This window comes from Ambystoma mexicanum, chromosome 9, assembly GCF_040938575.1.
Source record: "Ambystoma mexicanum isolate Mex_15411 chromosome 9, UKY_AmexF1_1, whole genome shotgun sequence".
Lineage (NCBI taxonomy): Eukaryota > Metazoa > Chordata > Amphibia > Caudata > Ambystomatidae > Ambystoma > Ambystoma mexicanum.
Window position 1 is genome coordinate 1,059,525,805 of NC_090931.1, and position 17,265 is coordinate 1,059,543,069.

Sequence of the window (17,265 nt, forward strand, 5' to 3'; positions counted from 1 at the left end):
TGGTTGGGAAAAGGGGTAAGGACTTTCGGTGAAGGGTCACTGTAGGTACACAACCGTTTGGCCTGGGCGAACCTGTATGGGCAAACTCCCACACACACGAATCGGCACTCCAACAACACATGACAGCGAAACAACTCGTGGTAAGTTCTACCAGGAGTCTCAAAGTACCTTGGGAGTGTAGAATAGGTTGCAGCATAATGCCCCCATGGCACAGCAGCAGCAGACCTAGTCTGCCTGACCATGAATGCGTTACTAAAGAAGGGATTCTGGAACGGATCTCGCACCGGCATTCGAGTGAAGAGGCTTCCAGCAAAGAATTCTTCCGGGTTCTGTGATTTTGGCACCTTTTTGGAAGCACCAGTGAAGAACAATTACCGCCTGGCCGATTCGTCTCACTTTCCTGGTCCAGCACGTTGGTGAGGGGACTTTGAGGAGTGTTATCTTGTTTCTGTAGGTCTGGAAGGAGTCCACCAAAGTTTTGGGAGGTTTTGATCTTTGGAAGGCTATGCACTGCACAGTGGCCACAGGTCCCAGGGTATTGGCGGTCGTGGGATGGCTCGAAATGCAGGCTGTTTCAAGAATGATTGGTCCCACCAGTATAAAGGGGAGAGTCGTCCTCTTCAGAGTTCTCATGACGCTTGGAAGAAGGGATAAAGCAGCCTTGATTACCCAGCAGGCATCTACAGTTGTCTTAACGTGGCTGCAGACGTCTCCCCTCTTCTTCCTCGTCATTTCTTCGGTTCCAACCTCAGGATCCATGCCTTTTATGCAGGAGCGCACCCAATCGGCACTCATTCACCATTCAAACTTTGGGTGGTGGCTGTCCTTCTGGGACAACCAGACCCCACCAACCCCCTTTCCAGTTGGAACTGGTTCCAGACAGGCACACCAGAAGACAAAGAACAGCCGAGTTCCGGAGTCCTTCCCCATTTCCTGTCCACACAGACACACGGGAGCCTTGGCGGGCTCCACAGGATTTCTGCCAAAGATAAAAGTCAAACCAGGTCCTCCCCCACATAGCTCGACAAAAGGACCAAGAAAATAAGAAATGGTGAAAACACAATACAGCCACTGATTTTAGGTCTATGGGGACCCGGCTGTGTACACAGCCTGGTAGTATAAATCGCACATAGGTAGGATAAAACCATAAAACCACTGCCCCCAGCCATTCAGTTTAGCTTTTCAATTTAACCAAAAGGTTCCGGGAGCAGTGAGAAAGGGGATACTATGTAACCCCTCAGCACTCAACATAAGGTGGGGTGTGCTGATCTCATAATAGGGAAGGATACAAATATCCCCCTATAACAGAAAATAAAAAGGGAAGCCCAAAGGGCTCTCGGCAACACTGCACAGCGTTATGTGTGCTGGAAAAGACCGACGCCATAAAACCTGGAGGAAAGTTTAGCTGCAAGAACAATTTATAAAAAAAGATGGGGTAAAATGATGAGTGAGTGTGGAAAAAGGTTCACACCCACTCAGGGGAACATCAAGCAAAAATCCACAAGTACTGCAAAAAGTGCTGCAGGACTCACATGTGGAGGAGATTGTGCATAAAATAATCTACCCTAACACTGCTCACCAAGCGTGTATACAGAATATAAATGGCGCCATTGCAAAGTTGTGCACCATTCAGCATTGGCGTTATGTGACTATTATATAAATTCATTTGCTGTGCATCCAGTGTTTGTAGATATTATTCAAAATCTACGCAATTATCCAGACAGAGTTGGAGTGCTGAATTGAGTCACTTACAACAAAGTCAATGCCTAGTCTGGGATGCCCAATGGAAGCCCTTATTTATATATTTTTATGACAAGTTCATAAATCTGGATGATGAACCCTTATATAACGCCCCTCTTTGAATCCCCCTGACCTCACTGCGCCAAGAAGTAGGTTTGTTTTGCAAATTAAAAGATTTATTTGAAAAATTAAACAATATATATATCACACTTTTATGAATACATTATTTGATAGCACTCTTATGAATATGACAGTGATTAAAAGTGGATAATATTACAGTAGCACAATTCTTTAATTACTTAGGAGTTGGTATAGAAAGGATAAGGTAGCAGAGAATACTTTGTATGGTTTCAAGGAAAAGCAATGATGGAAAGAATGCAGCACAGAATAAACTGGATATGGTTTCAACCAGAGATAATCTGATCACTTTTTCCTCACTACCCCCCCCCTATGCAATATGAAGAGATGGAAATGAGGGCACAGAGGTTTTCAGGAATACAATCAGAAGCAGTTCAGTTCCCGTTTCCCCCAGCAAGCTTAGAGAAACAGGGATGATTTTAAAACACAGGCCAAATACTTTTACATGTGATTTGCAATGAAGTGAAAAATATGCTAAAAATGATTTTAATTCCCTATAGGAGATTCAGGGTAGGTGACAGCTACTTTGCATTAGTTCAGATCAACACTAGCAAGAATTCAGGAATGATTATCAGAGGGAAAACTAATTTCAGCAGTGGAAAGCCAGAAGCAGCTATTTTTACAAGTGGTGAAATTGAGCCAGTTTGCAATTTGCAGCACTTTTTCCGAGTGCGTCGATCGCGATTACGGAAAAACTATAAGGAAATTAAGTAAAGATTCAGAATGACAAATGACACTTTCACAGCTTTGAAATCACAGAATGGACACACGATTTCTATGCAGTTCTGGACAGGTGGATACTCACTCCTAATTTTGGACTGGAATAGGCTGCCACTGATTCTGCTCCCCAGCGTGGCCTCTGGTCTGGGTCTGGTACTGCACAGCGGTCTGGGTTTGTCTGCTATCGGCACTGCACAGCAGTCTGGTCTGCTACCGGCACTGCACAGCGGTCTGGTCTGGATCTGCTACCGGCACTGCACAGCGGTCTGGTCTGGTCGGCCTCTTGAACTGGACCAAACGGTTCTGGATACAGCTCTGCTTTCTCTGGATCTCGGTTCTGGCACAGGTTCTGGGCCAGAAGCGAACAGCACAGCCCGGCTGTTGAATAGTATAGTTAGGTTGCTGGATTCTGAGGCCTGCTGAGAAGGATTCAGCTTTTGGTTCAGGCCTCTCTGCTTCAGGTTCTGGAGTCTATCTGGAGTCTATGGTCCTTTGGATATTGTCTGGTCCGGCAAAGTGCTGCATAAGAAAGTGGAAAGAGCAGTCCCTGTCGGGCTTTCAGTGGTTCTTTTTATGTCTTTTGAAAGTGTGTGGGAAGGCTGACTTTCTATGCCCAACCCACTAAGGGTTCTGATGGGTTAAAGGATTTACTGTCCTCTGACTGGAGAACAGAGTAGTGAGTCATCCTGTGTCATCGGGTATCATTTTTATGGCTTTAAGGAAAGAACACTCCCCTTTGGTTTCTTATAGAAAATCAATTTTACCCAAAACACATATTTCCCAGATACACAGGTTGTTGAAATTACATGTACCCATCAAAGATCAATTAAGACAGGTCTCTGTTCAACCCTGATCTTTCTAAGAGCTTGGGTTCAGAAACGACAACATTTTGCGCTTTTAGTGGGTTTCGCCATATTGTTTTTTCATCAAATCTTCCTCGGAGGTACACCCCCTCTCTGCGCATACTACTGTAAGTTTTCATTTTTCTGATATAATCAGTGTCTGCAATATTAATAAATCGCGGGGTTCGGTCTCAGAACATCACACAACGTCCAGCTTAGTTAATGTTAAAGGTCATTTGTACCGCGCACTATCACCACCGGAGTGGTCCCCTGGCACTCTGGCGGCTCTGAAAGAGGGAGGGAGAGGTGGGTTAGTGGGTGGAGGCTGGAAAAGTGCAAGATTGCAGTGATGTGCTGTTGGCAGCCTCAGCCCGGTGGTTCCGTCGGCTGGGCCTGGGGTATATGCGGCCAGTAGTCGTCGTGTGCTGATGTGCGAGTCTATGTGTGTTTTTTGTTTTGTTGTTGCAGTGTAGTGAAGTTCGAGCGGTTTGCTGTGCTGGAGGTTTGTGGTTGTGTTTAGTTTGGAGTTTGAGAGGTGTATGCAGAGAAGGAAATTGTTAGTGGTATTGGTTAGTTGGTATCTCTATCCTGGATTGAATCGGTTGGGCTCATGTAATCTTACACGACGGGATGCTTGTGCACCCTGTCCTCAGGAGGTGCGTGCCCGTTTTTGCATTCGAGGCCGTTTGAGGATTTGGCTGTCCCCTCCGCCCGCTCCCTTAATAACTTTGCATGCTCCTCACCCCCACCCACATGACTAGCGCACCTGCTAGTGTCTATACTTCCGATTGTGTGGTGATTGGTGGTATCTCGTCCATTCTACAACCCCGTGGTATCTAGTTGTGGCTGTACGGGCGGTGGGGGATGGTAAGGGTTGGCTGGAGTTGTTGCCTCCGTCTCCCTAGGTCTCGCAGGTGGACCCCTTTGTCCAGCATCAGTCCTACTGGTGCTCAGAGTACTTCTGTAGGTTCTAGGGGCTTGTCAATGTCTTTTTCTGTTGAGTCATTTGTCTTATTGTTTTGGTTTTAGTCTCTGGTGTTGAAGAGCCAGGTTTTTAGTAATTTTCTGATCTTTAGTGTTCCTTATTACTTTTGGGATGTTGTTCCCGGTTTTCGCGGCTAAGTGGTAGAAAGCGGTGCCTCCGAGTTTCTTCTTGATGTAAGGTTTTTGTTCCAGTCGGATTTCGTTGGTTGACCTGAGCGGTCTCGTTGGCTTGTAGATTATTTTCTTTTGTAGGAATTCTGCTCCTTGTCCGCAGATTGCCCAGTGCGTTATGCACATTGTTTTGAAGATGATGCATTGTTTTACTGGGAGCCAGTGTAGTGTTTTTATGGCCGGGGTGATGTGGTCTCCTCTGGATAGTTTGAGGAGTAGTCTGGCTGCTGTGTTTTGGATCCGTTGTAGCTTCTTCAGTAGGTATTCCGGTATTCTTAGTCTCAAATTGTGAGTGAAATTTTCATATTACGAATCCCCAAATTGTACATTTCTGTCGGCTTGATACAATATTTTATAAGCAATTTAATAAAACCTACATTTGCTCTCAATTCAGTACACCCATGTGTTTGTCCCGCTCCCGGGAACTTGGCTTGACTCAGAGATCATGTGTCTTGCCTTCCCCAGAGCAGTGTTGACAGTTTACACCCAAAATCAGCACATTCTATTCAGCTGAAGGCATCCATTATCTCTTTCCTCCAGGCTGCAGGGAAACTCTCCTCCCCTTTTAATCAACAGGACCCTGTGATATCCTGTGCTGTTGGTGTAGGGCCTGGGAAGAGTAGGTGTTAAGAATTCCCATTGACCAGCAAGCCTTTGGAAGTCTCAGCTAACTTAGGATGCTGTTTAGCTTCTGAAATACAGGTCTCCTGTCAGAATTTAGATTGCTAGCGCTGGTTAGTGTCAAGCACCGGTATTGCAGCCATTTTTGACAATTGCCTTACCAGTAAGCAGTCCTCAAATTATACTTTGTTCAAATATAGGTGCACTTCTGTGGACCTCAGATTCATGTAGATTCTTGTGGGAAAATGATGTTGACCCCCCAACAAGGAGGTGGGACCTTTATAGTGGTTCTGTGAGCCATGATTTTGGCAATTTCCGACATCAATTAAAACGGATTTTGACCAGCACTATATTCCTTTGCACTGATTTTGCTCTGTGTGCAGCCAAAGGATAGGGTCTGGCAATGGTCTCCTGTATTAACACTGACAGAGGCAAAAGTGGATGGTGGCCAATCTGTCAGGTTTTCACTGCGCATTATTGGATGATCTCTGGCGAGCAGCATGCTTTCCGGCGGCCATTATGATGTTTCCCATGTCAGTAATGCACAATGATGTGGTATGGCTTGGATGTGTGGGTGAAAACATCCCACAGTGTTGACTTGAGGCAATTTTTTTAACCAAATCCTTCTGCAAGTTCAGCTAGATCCCAGCGTGCTCCTAATTTTGAACAGTTTCCCCATATTTCAATGTCTTCTATAAAAGTATGGTAGTTTGAAATTCATTGTGAAGCTTTATTGAATCATTACCTACCTTTCATTGTGTGTTGTTTTGTTACTAGGGAAGATACAGAAAGGCTGTGGCGTTGTTGCTTACGGTGATGGCAATGCTGGAATAGAACTAGGCATCTGTGGTGGCCCATTGCACTATCCAGAAGTACATGTGCTGTCTTAAAAGATTCTAGCGTTTCCAGTCTGCATATGACTGATGATGGAGAAATGATGCAGTTCCTTTTGAAGTCTATATATCAAGTATGCATGTCCAGCCCTTGTTGACCTTTCTTCAGAGTCATTGTTCTGTGCTTGCACTGGTTACTGGCAGGTTCCCCAAGCTCCTGATACCTCAAGCTAGATGCTGTCCTTTTTAGGTAGCGAAGGCTTGCGTAATGAAGGCCCCAAACCCCCCCCCCTGCCTTGCCTGACTCTGGGGACTGACAAAGTGGTGCCTTGGGACTGGGTGCCACCCTGAACCAGTCGATATTGGGGCCGGTGATAATATGGGGAGAACCTCAGCCACCCCACCTTGGTCCCTGTCGCATGGCAGAGGACAAGCGAAGACATCCAGCCACCAAAAAAAACACACACCCACATCACCACCACCACCCAGCTACCTGAATGAAGCAGCCTAATCCTACCACCCAACAAAAGTAAGACATGTTTAGCTACTGCCACAGATAAATAAAAGGACATTTCACAGCCAGCTTGCGAGACTTGCTGGGAAAGCCCCTACAGTCCAGTTACAGGGAGACAATATTAGTCCTCGACTTTCCGAACAATGAGAGTTCTACATGGGATGAAGAGTTTGGGGCAATGTTTCCCAGGAAGAGATTTTAATTCCGGGATATGGTTATTGTGTCCCTGCATGCTCATTAAAACAAAGTATTCCATAAGCTAACGCATTACATTCTCAGCCGGTGACTCGCATGCTGGATGCATCAAAGAGCATAGCACTCAGAGTGGTCAGGGGAAGTGAATTAAAACTAAATGGTGGATACGCCTATTATAGACTTGGTCCGGTTCATTCAGCCTAAAATGTTCATGTGCAAACAGTCGCCAATCACTGCTTGTGCCAAATGACCATCCACTGGTGCAGACCCTCCCTAGAAGGCACAATCAGGGGGAGGACATAACACACTATAAAAGCAGCGAGCCCCAGTTGGGCAGCATTGTTAGCAGGAGGATTGTGTTTGTATAAGGCTGGAGAGTAGTGGACGAGACAGATACCTAGGAGAGTGAAGAGGTGGCAGCAGTGCAGAGCAAGATGAGATTGTGAGCGCTAAAGGGTCAAGAAGGAGGTTGTAATCTCAATCATTGTGTGGACAAGCGGAGGTGGTAACAGCAGAGTGGGAAGGAGACTTAAGGAAATATAACATCAGGAGAGGGGAAAGCAAGATGAGGTGGGAAGAGCCAGGATTCAGATTCAGCAGGACAACCCACGCAGCAAATGACAAATCTAAAGAGTGGAAGTGATACAGAGGAGGTAACAGCTGAGGGAGAAACCAATACGGAAGAGGTGGAAAAGCTAGTACACCACCAACCTAAAATCACTAAAAACCCTCAAGCACTGCCTGGAACGGACCTGGAGAACCAGCCTTATGGCCCTGAACAAGAAGTAATACGGGAACAGAATTCTAAACAGGCAGAGCCTTCATCGGGTGTACCTGGGCCTACACGGTCAGGACCGGTCCCTTGTTCTGCTTGGCCTTATCCTTAGGGGAGGGTCAGTGCCCCAACACCCCTTGGCCTTCTCTGGCAGGTCGGTCTTGGGCTTCTCCTTCAGTTTGCCCGGATGGTCCGACTTCCTCTTGGACAAAGATCCTGAGTGTTGACTGGTGATTGAAGTCGCTAGAGACGTCGGACGCGCCCTGGCTGCAGAGGAGCCCGCCGCAACGGCGCTCCCGGTGGCAGTGGACTTGCGATGCTTAGTCTTCTCTTGTACCCCCTTTGGGAGGGGCGTCCTAAAAGGTCTTGGAAGCCCGCTCACCTTTCTTGGAACTGAGAGAGGCATGCTCCTGGGACTCACCCAGAGCAGGGGCCTTGGCATGTAGCCACTCTTTCAGCCGCTTATGCCGATCCTTCAGCGTGCAAGCCGTCATCTCCTGGCAAAAAGCACAATCTTCCTCCTTGTGCATCGGGTACAGGCAGTAAAGGCACTCCGAATTTCTGTCGTCTGAGAAGACATTCCATAAGCCGCAGTCGGAGCAAAGCTTGAAAAAGGTGGTTGAATCCTTCTCCCCCGACATGGTCCACGCGGTGCACGCCTGAAGAATCTTCTGCAAGCCTCCATGAAGAAACTTGACAAAATCCGCCCCTGGGGGGGGGCGGGGCTGAGGAATCTGAAAAACGGATCGGAAGGGTGATCGATGGAGCACAGGGCTCGATTGACCAGAAAATAGAGTAAACTCTTCCAAAAAGCCAAAAAGCTTGAGAGCTAAGCACAAGGACTCCCAACACTTGAACGTGCGGTAAAAATCTGAAGATGGCTGCCGGAGGAGGGGCTTAGGTAGAGGGCAGCCATTGGCTGCAGGAAGTATGACCCAGAGCTCAGTGATTGGTTGTTAGGTAAAAGACAGTTCAGAACTGATTTTTTTCTTTACTGAGTATTCCCAGCCTGACTGGGAATATTCATAAGCATGTGAATCCATGCCAGACTCATGCTGGAGAACAACAGTTACAGGTAAGTAGCTTGTTCCTTCATCGCTAACCGCTCACAACACAAATCAAGCTCCTCCACCCTTTCACCTCCATCTCATGACCAGTAACAAAACTGATCCCACAAGGATCATGTCCATCTCCCCTGCTCTTCAACATATATCTAAATCCTTTGCCCACACTCATCCGCTCCCATAATGTTACCTGTTACAGCTACGCTGACAACACCCACATTCTCTTTAAAATCCCCATATCGCCAGGCCCAAACCATCCAGATCTGTCATCATGCCTCTCGTATATTGACTACTGGATGACGACCAACCATCTCATCCTCAATCCGGGGAAAAGTGAAAGCCTAGCCTGTGGGAAAACATTGCTCCTCCCACAACCTATTCCTTGGCCGCAATCGTTAGACCGCTGTTAGGAAAGATTTCTCTTTACTGCACCTTTCCTTCGATTTTAATGGACCCCCAAACGTTTTGCTTTTATTTTTGATCCTGACCCGTACTTTCTACAGTGCAGTGAAGCCTTATGCTACACTACACTGTCTTTTGCCGGTTTCCCTGTAAAATATCCCCACGAAAAATATCGCCGTACAAATGGCCGTTTGTCTCGCCATAGGCAATATTTTTGGGAGGGGGATAATTTGTGGGAGCGGGGCTTGCGGGTGTGTCCCCTGCATAATTTAAAATAATATGAGGATTGCGGGGTGTCCCCCGCAGGGTCCATGTGTCAATATCGCCAGAAAATATGGCAATATCTTTGTATAGCGATATTTTTTGTGGCGATATTAACACATGGAACCCTTTTGGTCATCTGTTATGGGGAAACTGACATGTCCTTCAGGCTGTCAATACTGGGGAACATTGTTTCCCTTAGTCTAGTTACTTAGTTGCTACTTTAACTAACTTGTTACCACTTCTGCTAACTTTTTATTATTGTACAATGCATCTTACAATGCAGTACAATGAGGTACACTTTTGTCTTTGCCCTAGACTATCACTCAGAAGATTATTGGTTACTCTAGGTGCGCTAAATGGACAAGCTGGTGGCAGCAGTGACTAAACTCAAAAGGACCCTGACACGCTCCCAGAACCGACTGAGCACCTGGACGGGTGACGCCGGGTAGAGTGGAGCACAGGCGACACCCATGGAGAAGGAGTCGTCAACCCCAGCCAACCCCATCCAACATCTTCACTCGCCCCTTAGTTGTTACCAGGTGCCACAGTGTTGTGGAATTTTCAGGATATTGCCAATCACCACACTGAGTTGTGGACACTGGCAGGTGCACTGGCCATATAAGTGGGAAGGGGGGGGGGACAGGTGGGGCTGTGAGGGAGGCTGGTGGAGGTGTGAGCGAGATGTGAAGGGGACCTTGAATTCCGGACGTGCCCAAATCAGGACAGAGGTGCAGGGTGCCCCTGCACCATGCCTGGAGAGATTACGCAAGCCCAACACGTCAATTCAGAATAGAGATGCCAAATAACCAATTCCACTAACAATTTCCCCCTCTGCATACACCTCTCAAACTCCAAACCAAACACAACCACAAACCTACAGCACAACAAACAGCACAAACTTCACTACACTACAATAACAAAACAAAAACACACATAGACTGACACGACTACCGGCCGCAAACACCCCAGGCTCAGCCAACAGACCCACCGGGCTGAGGCCGCCAACAGCTCATCACTGCTCTCTTGCACTTTTCCAGCTTCCTCCCACTAACTCACCCTCCCTTCCTCTTTCAGAGCGCCAGGGGACCACTCCAGTGGTGATAGTGCGCGGTACAAATGTCCTTTAACGTTAACATGAGTGTTCCCGCCAGTAGTCTTGATTGGACTACTACTGAGTTGTGTGTGGGGCTAGTTCTGCTATTCGCGAGTGGATGTTTCTGCTCTTACCTGTCTTTTGTGATGCGAAGAGGACCATTGCACCCACTCTAGAGAGATCCTGGAGAAACTTGAAGGAGCCAAGACTCCTGTGCAGCTGTGAGACCAGCGACTTGTCTGAAGGATGCCTGGCGACCAACTTTTGCTGCTGTCCTAGAAGAGCCTTGTCTTGCTGTCGGATCTTCACAGTCCTGTGAGTGAGCTGCAACCCGTGGAGTGGAGGGAACATCCATTCCTGACGTGTGCTCGGTACCATGCGAAGAAGAGCATTTGGAAGTGCCCTGGACTGCCCTATAGCTGACCAGCTCTGAGTTTCGGCTACCGTCGGCACCGTTCCACGTTGAGGCCTGGAAATTGGAGGAGCCTTAGCGTGTCCTACAATACTTACCTCGGTGCAAATTCTGAGTCTTAGCATCAAGAGGACCCGAGATAGGAAGGAAAGTCAGACCGCAACAAGTGAGTCCCTTCCTGACATTTGTTTGGGAAGAGCTCCCTTTTCTTTCGAGTTGTCCAATCTTGTAATAATTTCCTAATCCAAAAACTAGCAAAACCTGGCATCTTATCTGGGCATCTTGCTTGCTCCCAGGTGAAACCATGTGATACTTGGTGTAGCACCACCATTCTGAAAGCTACTGCTCCATACTACTATTTACTAATGTACATTCATAATCCAGAGATGATGCCCGACATTACGGGCAGGTGTTTTTCTTCTGTAACAAAAAATAAACTCAATTTACTGCTCTGGAACTTTTCATGTGCAAGCTATGTCAACTGGTTTAGTGACTCTCGCCATTGTCGTTCAATTTTTTTGATGAAATGCATCTTTCGGTTGTATATTAATCTTTGTCAGCAATTTAAAACTGCCCTGCACATATTATGATGTAAACTACTAGCATGTGAATGTTTTGTGTTTTAGAGTTCCGTCATCATTCCTGGTGTAATTTATTTCACTGACTTATGCACTTTGCTTCCTTTCAGATGTACAGTCGTGAGCTTACCTGAAGAAGGATGCAAAGGCTGAAACAATCATGGATTTTTCTGATCAATTGTGCTTTAGGAATTATTGACAGTTTTGCACAGGTTCTCGAAAAAAAAAAAAAGTTATTTATAATGAAATCAACTAAAACTATTTTTGCTATAAGTTCTATGAGGTGCATACAAATCCTTCAAATCATCTAGCGACTGTCCCTCCCCAAATACTACTCCCTCCCCTCCACCCTTCCCACCATCCCCCTCAACCTCACCCGAAACAGGTTTATTTTGTTATGAAATTTTTTATCAAGTATTATAACACAAAAGGAAAAAAAAGATTTTTTTTTCTGCCCATGCATGGATGTCCTGCAAACCTGTCCATTTGCATGACAGACGTTTTGTGTTACATTTTTGTTTTGTTTTACCTTCATTTTTTATTGATGTATGACATTGGTTTCTGAAGTTTTAAATAGTGAAACATCAAGGTTGATGTTATTGGCTTGCAGTGTGAATGTTGCTCTGGTGAAGTGTTGCAGTGTCCGTTTTCTTAGCCTCCTGTCGTTCTATGATGTTGTGTGAAGTGTTTTATCCTTTTTGTATGAATTCCAATTTGCCTTAAATTTTTCAATGCTGTAGCTGTAGTATACAATAATAATGACTTAGAACGCTTTGACCAAATGAGCTGGTCCAGTATGCCTTGTAAAACAGCAGCATAGGGCTTTTAAAAGGTAGTCGATTGAAAAATTGCTGAAAACTTCGATTTTTTTAATGTGCTGTAGACGTTTTTAATGATTTTTCACATGTTAGGTAAGGTAGTGAAATGCAAGTGGGGGATACATTTTGTGTGAAACACATTTTCTGAATGGGGGGGGATTTTAATAGGAAAAATTGTTTGAGGCCATATGCCAAGTTTCCTCTAGTAGATTGAATGATTTAGGAAATCTGCTGTATGATGCAATGCAAAATCTGTTTGCTTTATTTCCTAAAACTAACTTGATGTTGTAGCTTTAGTGTAGTTAGATTAGAGATTATGGGTGGGGAATCGCCGACTGTTTTTGTCTTTCCTTTTTACTAATGACAGTGCTTTTATTGATGATTGTGCTCTGACACAGCAAACAAAGTTGCTGTTAAAGCAAAATGGCAAAAGCTAAAGGACACTTTTTGCAATCTACGGTGAGCTGAGACATGGGTAGAAACGTATTTGACTGGATACTAGCTCTCTATTATAGGTGAAACAATAAGGACATGGCACTTTTAAAGGTAACTTTACCAAAGAACAAAGAGCCAGCAGCCAATAGTTTTGATTTGTCTCAGCATTCAATCTTCTGTACTCTTTTCGTTTTGCCGGACCAGTTTGCGGTTAGGAGAATGTGCCTTTTTTTGTACATTTGCATTTTGGTTTTTCTAGTTTTAATTGATGTATGGACACACAAAAGCATGAAGGAAGACTTGGATCCAAGCAGTGCCACACTTTACATCATCACTACAAGTGTTAACTGTAAAGAAAAACACATTTTGAAACTATGAAATTCCTGGTTAGCAAATACACAGTTATTATGATTATCCTATTAAGTTGCTCAGTGCTCTTAAAGCTCTTTCATCATGGTTGCATATGTTTAAAAGGAATTAAGTTGTCTTCCAAAACTGTGTACTTGTCTGATCAGCTTCTGATCGGTTATCTACCTCAGAGTTTTATTTACTTTGTATTGGGACAGGTTGCTGGCCCTCCCTGTTTCCACCGACCAAATTATCCTAGCTCAGGAGCTGGGGCAAAGCCGTTCTTTTAAAGTATTGCTAGTTTTTCAATGGTTTTTGTGTATCGGAGTGTAGCTATCAGTGACATTTCATAGTTTCAAAAGTAATTGCTGCTCTGAGAAGTTAGATTCTAGTGAAATTACATAGTCATTGGAAATGTTTTTTTATTATTATTTTTTCAAGAAAATGAAAGTTGTGGTATCATTGGTTCTATGCTCTCTGGAATATTAATGCTTTGTCAAAGTTCAGACTAGATGTAGCACCTTCCCTCCTTAAACCCTTCTCAAACCATCAGGAGTGTTCTGCTACTTGATATTCTTTTTATTTTTTTAATTTTTTTATGAAGACCGAGAGAGAACAGATTTCTTAGAGCATGGGAAGGTCTGTCACCTATGTCTGAACTCTGTGCCATACTTAGTGTCTAGGTAAGAGTTGGGAAACATAACCTCTGTACATAAAGAAATAATCAATTACTTAAACATCACATAGTAGTCAGCAATTAAATTATGAAAAAAGTTAATTTATGAAGAAAGACCTTTTTGTACAGACTGAAAAAAATAAGATTTTCATAGAGATATCTATATGATCAAGAGAGTTGATTTTTTTATTTTTGTTTTTACTATTGCCACAAACTTGCCAGTGGTAACTTATTTGTCCGGTTCAAGATAACTCTGTAGTTTTGTTTCCTAGGACTTGTTAAATGCCAAAACACATTTTTGAACTGTAAATTTGATTTGATTGTTAGCTTTTTTTTTCTGTTTTTGTTTCTTTTGAAAACTTTTGAATAAAAAAATTAATGAAGATGATGTCCTTTTTTCCTACCGTTAATTTGTTTAAAATATTTGCTGGGGATTTTATTAAATACTTTGTGAGCAAGGTTCTCAAAGGTTTTTCTGGTGGAAGCAATGCACATGCTCTTCATTTGTGCTGGAAAAAATACATCAGAATGTGCGGCTCTAATCGAAAGCAGTTTCTCACAAACATGCGAACGATTGCATAAACTAGAAGGTGGAATGAGGGAATCCTGTGTATTTGAAAGTACACCCTGAATTCAGCAATGGTGGGTGCACTTTGAAATTTAAGAGAATTAAAAGGTGGTACATGTTGGATGCACCCTCTACTAAAATGACCCTTTTTCTCCTTCAATAAAGTCAACTGAAACAAATATTTGTAGACTTTTGGTTTGCCTGCCCCTTAAGAAATAAAAGTAAAAATGGCCTCTAATAGGAAAGTCTTAACACTGTAATTATTTTGTTTGGATTTTTAATACAAATGTTTATTCAAAACAATAATTCTGGCATTGCAGTTGCTTGTAACAAAAATTTTGTTCAGCGCATAGTTTCTGACATTGTAATTTCTTGAAACACAGAAGTTTGTTCCTAAGTTGCCTTAATCGACTAGCCTTACCAAAAACGGATCGGCCGTTTTGCACGAGGCAACATGTGTTCTTTTTCTCTCAGAGCTTCTTCAGGTCTGAACCGGCTAAGCATTAGCTCCCGTGTCCACACATCCGTTCATAATGTACACAATTATGAGTGTTTGATGTTATTGTTGTCCTCAGTCTGGTGCGATACTGAATAATGGGCATGAGATATCCAGATTCACTTGGAAATGTGCAGAAATGAAACACATTATCCTGTGCTTAAGTGGAACAAGCACATGAGCATGAACAATGCATGCCGGTGTCCTTCCTGGCTCCTAGACATTTTTCTTTTTTTTTTTACCAAAAGTACAGTGGTATGGCTCAATTTCTTTCCCTTAAACTGGGAGAACATATTTGTCTTTTGTTGGCATTTATCAATCACCAACTCTTCAAAGGACTGTCCCTGCGAATGCACTCTTAGCACCCACTTGGATACTGGGGAACAGTCGCTCACTCCCGACTCAGCCTCCCTGCCTCTCTCAAGCTTAAACAGAACCATCTTCCATTCCGGAAGCAACTCAAGACCTTCCTCTTCACTTCTCTTCCTCTGCCCTGCTGATGACTCAACTGTTCCACGCACCTGGTTACCTGGCCATCCTCTGAAATTGGGACCAGGTCCCTGCCTGTCAAGTTGCACCCGCACTGCCTCTTACCCCCCTTCCTAGCACTTGTGGTCTGTATTGGGAACAGGTCCCTGCCTGTCAAGTTGCACCCACACTGCCTCTTACCCCCCTTCCTAGCACTTGTGGTCTGTATTGGGACCAGGTCCCTGCCTGTCAAGTTGCACCCGCACTGCCTCTTACCCCCCTTCCTAGCACTTGTGGTCTGTATTGGGACCAGGTCCCTGCCTGTCAAGTTGCACCCGCACTGCCTCTTACCCCCCTTCCTAGCACTTGTGGTCTGTATCTGTAACCCTATAGTCCACCCTCTCTCTGCACTTATTAGCCACCCGCTGGCTGCACCCTCTGATTACCGAGACTTGCCACCCGTTGGCTGCACTCTGTCACATGCACTTCTCCATCTCCCCTCCCTTTTGCACTTTTCAATGCTCCTCCCCATTTTGCACTTCTCCCCTTCCCCCTCCCTGCGCTTGCACAATCTGAATGACACAAGGCCTAGCAAGATTGTTGTTTTGTCCTCCCTTGGTTTCCCCCGCCTTGTCTTGTCACGCCTAGAAACACTTGTGTACAGGCGTGTTATAAATGCCATATCATTTCATATCATGTTCAGTGCACCATTTGCACTACATCCCAACCCCCTAGAAAATTGCTTATGGTGACCTGCGTGTTTCTCAAATGATCAAAAAAAAGTTTGTTAATTTTTAGGGTTTGACTCTGTCATCAGTAATTTCCTAAATGGGGATGCATATACATGGCATGAAATCGGTGTCTTTAAGGCATCTAAAAGGCTCCCGTGTGCCATGGTTTACCACTGTTTAAGCTGATCTAATGTAAACTTTTATCTCCATGTCAAACAAGTCATATATTCAGATATACAAATCCTTTGTTGACCTAACGTATTAGGCTGTCTTAGCTCTCACAAGACTGAAAATACTTAGTGCAATATTGGGCTTGGAATCCAACCACCAAATATATATATTAGCTTGAGATCAGACCAGTGACCTGCAATATTTTATGAAGGCTCTTTTTGCTGTGGGAATTGGTTGTATAGTTACATGCTGTACTTCAATCTTAGTGGTTACATTCTCCTTACAAGTTTAACATTGTGGGTGTGAATTAAATGAGACTGCCCTGTGACATGAACCAGAATTTTACAAAGCCTCATATCAGTTTTGGCTTTAAAAAACGGGCAAACATGCAGGTGCAACTAAAGAGATGTCCAGTAATGTCTCTTAAAATAATTTGTATTAGCTGATCATTCTGAGTAGGTTTATAAGAGAATGCTTCCTTTTGAAAGAACATTCAATATTGCTACTATACTAGAATTCTAGGAAACAAACACTCCGTATGAGTTCTACTATTTGCGCTTTTAGGTTCACTCTTTGCACAAGCAATGACACACAAGGGTTGACAAAGTATGACAAAGCTACGGGTGTCGCCTATGGAAGGATCTGCAAAAACCTTAGCCTGTAAAAAGGAAAAAAAGGATGCATATGTCTTCTCCTTCGGTCAAATAAACAACCATATCTGTCTTTTCCTGGAAAATCTCTAATCAGATCTAGACTTTAAAAAACATGACTATATGAGTTGTTTGGTATGGGCAAAATATGACTATTTGGCACCTTCACCACACAAGAAAGAGAAAAGTATAATACAGTTGCAGCAAAAATTTCAACTCTCAATATTTTGGCATCAAGTAGTCATTGTAAAAGAGAATGATTCACCAATATTGTTAATTCCAATTTCTGGGAAAATGAGATTCAGATGTGAAGAGTTAGTGCACTCTGGCAATGTCAGGATAAATATTTATAGAACATATGATTGTTTTCTATTTAGTCTTGCGTCCAGGCCTCTTTCCTCCATACTGTGAAATGTTATCTTCTGGAAGGAGACGAAGCTGGAGAATGCCCAAAACGATGTTGCAATCAGAGGCACTTGGCAAGCCCACCTCAAAAAGACAACGAACACAGTTAGCGCAGTATCTTTCAGGGAAGAGATCTCGAGATCTCTCCTTCCC

The 17,265-nt window shown here is 44.1% G+C and overlaps 1 protein-coding gene across 7 annotated transcripts in view; it reads left to right on the forward strand.

Moving 5' to 3' along the window:
• The window catches only part of RBMS1 (RNA binding motif single stranded interacting protein 1), an 834,814-nt gene extending 820,803 nt beyond the window's left edge, over positions 1-14,011 (forward strand). For all 7 annotated transcript variants that reach the window (XM_069616341.1, XM_069616342.1, XM_069616344.1 and 4 more), the window contains exon 14: positions 11,457-14,011. The gene's annotated coding sequence lies outside the window, so the exon portion shown is untranslated. The remainder of the gene's footprint in view (positions 1-11,456) is intronic.
• The last annotated feature ends 3,254 nt before the right edge of the window (positions 14,012-17,265 follow it).